The sequence below is a fragment of the Anser anser genome (assembly GCF_964211835.1).
Source record: "Anser anser genome assembly, chromosome: 21".
NCBI lineage: Eukaryota > Metazoa > Chordata > Aves > Anseriformes > Anatidae > Anser > Anser anser.
Genome location: NC_139742.1, coordinates 9,736,160 through 9,740,981, shown reverse-complemented (window position 1 = coordinate 9,740,981; position 4,822 = coordinate 9,736,160).

Below are 4,822 nucleotides of genomic sequence, written 5' to 3'. Positions count from 1 at the left end.
CAGAGACCCGAAGGAAGGCGGTTATGTGTGATGGGAATCAGGTTTACCACTAGGGCAGCTTTCAGCACTCACCCAGGCTGTCCTGGGGTTTAAATTGTTTTTTGATACCTTTCAAGGTTGTTTTTAGGAGCTCATTTTTCCTTGCCAGCGCTGCCACTAGCCCCCAGTTCCCACAGGGCCCGTGCAGGGTTTCAGCCCCCCCGGTGACTTTTACAACCCGTTTGGCCTCATTTGCCTTGCAGCTGCAAACAATTTGTTTGCAACGCTGCAGCCGCTTCTCCAGCACGTGGAGTGGAGAAAAAGCCACGGCCTCGGCCCCGTGAGAGCGGAGCCGCTAACCTGGACGGAGGGGAAGAGCAGCAATTAAGAAACCAGCGGGAAAACAATTTTTTTTTCTGACACTGGGGCTCCCGGACCAGCTCCGGGTGAAACTACTCCAGCCGCAGAGGTCAGGGAGCACCGCACAGCCCCGTGGCCGGGGCTGGGGAGCTGCTCTGCCCACTGGGAGGGGGATTTCTGGGGGTCTCCACTTCTGTGGCAGGTTTGGCCAGAGGGACCGTAGCCAAGCTTTGCCGTCAGGTAGTGAAAGCAGCATTGCTAGGGAACCAGGTTTCCTTTCCAGGCTGCCCAAGCCAAATTAGCTGAAAACAACGGGTTCCACAATGACTTGGAGACTCGGAAATGGGGGCGTTGTGTTTTCTGTGACATTTAGGGACTCCAGAGGGTGAAACATTTTGGATCCAAAACTGAGACACTTGCTCGGCAGGGGATGAAGTGCACAGAGCCTGGGGGCTCGATCTCCTCTGCTGTTCCCCCTGCCCGGACGGGGTCCCCACACCCAGGCTCCGTGCGATGGGGATGTCACCGCCACCCCTGGGCCAAGAAGTTCTGCGCTAATAACAGACCTTCTAGGGCCAAGTTCCTAAAGTCCCGCAAAAACAGGGCTTTGTCATGGAAATGCTGAGACAACATTAATGGCAGTGTCCCGAACGCAGCTCTAATTAAAGAGAGGAAGGAGAACTGAAGCAGGATGTCCTGTTTGGCTGCCCAGGATGGAAAGCTTGTCACAAATAAAGTGCATTCTCGTACTTTGTCTCTGTCCCTCTGCACAAGGCTTTCCCAGATTCTGCAGACATTAATTTTCTTATCTCTCCTGGATTCTTGTTTCTTTTCTTTTGAAACAGCTCCTCACAAGAATGTGTTTTCTCGGCCGTATTCCCCACCGAGCTTTCAAACACACCAATCAAACAAATGTCATCTCCTCGAACACAAAGTGAGTGCGCTTTCTACTTCTTCAATAAAATCACTTGGGCACAATAGCTCTTTGGCTCCGTGCAAAGAAACTTTCCCATTAACATCTCCGAATAAGCCCTGGCAAGCAAGTGGGGACTGGCAAATCAAAGCTGGGAGCAAGATGGCAAATGTTTCCTTCACAAAGCAGCTTTCTGCTGAATTAACCCAGGGTATGGCACAATCACGCTCAGAGCTGCTTCTGTGAGAGCAGAAAAATAAATCAAAATCAAAATGAAGCCAAGAAGAAAAAGGGGAATTAGAAGAAGTAACAGACAAGGAATTTAGCTCATTGTGGGACACCTGAATACCAATCCTACTAATTTTTTCGCTTATATGTAACCAAGTTGGGTAGCCCGGGGCTGGCGTCAGTAAAGCTCGGACATAAGCTCGGATAACTTGAGCCCAAAGCACTGCTGCAGCAGCGATCTGCTGCAAATCCAGGATGCAAAACCTGCTCTGTTTATGGAAAACGAGGTGCGCTCCCCAGACCGAAGCGTTCGCTTGTGATGCGGGAGGAAGCGGGCACGTGACGATGTCCCGCTCCGAGGGCTTGATTTCTCTGCTACCAGCCGGCAGATCGAGATGTTATCGCTCCCGCTGCGAGCCCAGCCGCGCCGCCTTTGCTCAGCTGCTTGCTCGTGCTCGCAGCACCGACCCTCTGGGCTGGCGCCAGGCAGGCGGCAGCTCGGGGGCTGCTGCGCGGGGTGGAGGTTTCTGCGTAAAGCAGCCACCGGCTGCCCGCTGCCTGCGGGGCTGGCACAGCCTCCTGCGCGCTCACCAAGCCGGGGGAAGGGGGCCCTTCGCTGCTTGGTGGTCCCAGCATCTCTGCTTGACACGGAGAATTCCTGCTCCCCTCCGCTGGGGCCCTTGGGTGACGTTTGTGTGCTCAGAGTGAGGGAGAAATCCCGACGTCTGTGCGCAGCCCTGGTTGGGATTCATTTCTGCTGCCTTCTGATGGCCAAAGCAAGGAGAGGAGAGGGACCAGGCCCCCTGCAGCCCCCCGGGGATTGTGTAGCCCTGTGGGCGATGTGGAGCTCAGGGCTCCTCTCCTTGCAGCTCCAGCCCTGCTGCTGCCCCTGGCCTTGCACAAGGGCCGATGACCCTGCAGTGATCAGCCCTGCCTCAGCATCCCCATCGCACGCAGCCCCCCTGCTCTCACCACAGCAGCATTTTCCTTCCCAGAGGCCATGTCTGGTCTGGAATCCCAAGCCCGGTGCCATGACTCTGCTAACCCCATCCTACCCTGCTGCTATCCAGCCTCACGCATACATTTCAACCAGGGCGATGCTCTTCGCACAACCTCCGCTGGTTTTTAGGCCGCGAGCTGGTGGTGCCTTGTTTTACCAGGCTGACACTGGCCCCGCTGGGGAAAGCCAGCGGGTGCTAGCGGGGCGAACGGTGCTTTGCTTTCCCTCGCCATGCCCTGCGGCAGCCCCCTGGGCTCTCCTGGACTCGGTGGCTTCCCCCTGTCCTTCCCCGAGCCCTGCTGGGGTGCATTCCTGGGCTGTCTGCACATTTCCCACACTGCTGGCACCGTTCCCTCAGCCCGTCCCCAGCACACCGGCCCAGCTGCCAGCTGCACCGCAGCGACTGGGGGAAAGTTTAGGTCTCATTGTTCTCGCGGGTTAATGAATTACCTCAGTGTGCCAGGGTGCTGCTGTCTGGGAGCTCCAGGGGAACAGAAATAGGAACACGGGCTGGCAGCTCCCTGCCCAGGTACTGCACTGTCATCCTCGCCTGCCCCATGCTCCACTCTCGCAGCAACCCCAGTGACACCCCAGGCTTGACGTGGGGATGGGCTCGCCCAGCTCTTGACGCCAAGAGGCCTGTGAGCAGGACCCGAGTCTCACTCTGGCTTCAGCTGGGGGGGGGTTGGCCCAAAACTTCTGGTAGTAGAAGGCAAAAACTGCTGGAGATGGGGGCTGCCGTGGAGCAGGGCCGGTGGTGACACCATTTCCTCGAGCACAGTGACTCACCGCAGCCGCGGCGCTTCCAGATGCACCTTCGCCTAGTGCCGGGCTCTGCGGACGTCTGACCCCAGCAGAGACGGTGCCCGGCCCGCTCAGGACCGATTGTGCTTGTCCCTCTGGCTCTCGCCCAGCTGCGGTGTTATCCCTCTGCACGCTGGCGGGGGCATCCCTCCAGCTGCACGCGTTTCGCCCGGACAGCTTTGGAGAAGAAAAGTGGAAGCCTGCCAAGGTGTGTTTGGAGAACAGCAGCTTTAGTACCAGAGGTGACTTCATCCGAGCTGTCAGCGTGGGCTGCCGGGGGCTCTGCGCCAGCCCCGCCGTGCCTGGATGCATTGCTGCAGGCTGGTGAGCCCCTGGGTGGGCTGACTCCGGCCACAATTAGTGGCAAAACCGGCACAGAGGCAACAAGGGAGCATAAAATAATGTGTTCAAGCATCAGCCCACGTTCATCCTTCCTGCGATTGCAGGGGAGCCCCTCCTGGGAGAAATTCAGCTCGTTTTGTCTCATGAGTTTCTCTCCTCCTGACACCCACTGACATTTGCTGCTGACGTTGCCCAGCCGTGGCTGCACGTTCTGGATAAATGTTTTGCTTGGAGGGGACAGAAACTGCTCCGAGGGGCTCGTGCGAGTGTGTGGGAACTCCTCAGCCCTTGGTTGTTACCTGCGATACTGGCAGCGGGGGCTTGGTAGGGCGATGCTGTGAGAAGTTACGAGCTAAAGCTTTTTCCCAGGGTTGCTCTATCAGGATGCTGGGTGGCACAGGGGTTGTGGCGCTCGCCTCCACCAGCCCCAGGGCTGGTTGCCTCAAACGTACAGAAGTGCTTCGTGCCCTTGGGGAACATATGCTTGGGTACATTTCGAGGTCTCGACTACCGGATTCTCCAGCTCTCCATATTCCTTGGGAATCTGGTTTGCATGAAGGGAGAAAAAAGTACAGAGAGAATTACACAGGGCCCACTGAAGCGGCGAGTGGTGGTGGGGATGAAAATGGGCAGGACTCGGAGATGAGACCACACAGACAATGTTTGGACACTTAGTCAAGCCCCGCAGGCCTCAGCTCATATCCTCTTCCCAGGGATGCTTGGAGAGGTTTTGTGGCTGACTGAAAGGGGACCAGACGTGGTGGGGCCGCCGCGAGGTCCTGACCACCGAACAGGCTGAGCTGGTGCCCTACCTGCTTGCGGAGACGGCTACAAGCAGGGCTTTGGGGAGAAAGGGCAGGGACTCCACTAAATCCCATCCACTAAATCTCTTCCTGGCAGTGCCGGGGAGGGACAGAGAGAAATATAGTAAATATTAAAAAAAAAAAAAAAAAAGGAAAAAAAAGGGACTGTCCCTCCTAAGCAGGAACTGCTGACAGGTCTCGGTGACGCCCTTCACCCAGGATAACTAATAGGGCAGCGAGCGGTGCGCTGCCTGCAGTAGGACCCCGCCGCCCGAGGGACGGTGCGAGCGGCGGCCGGGGCCCTTAGTCAGGAAAAGGCCTTTATGACTATATTTGTGCAGGCAGCCCCGAATGCTCAGACCTTTATTCTTTCAGGCTTTTAAACTAAAGGTC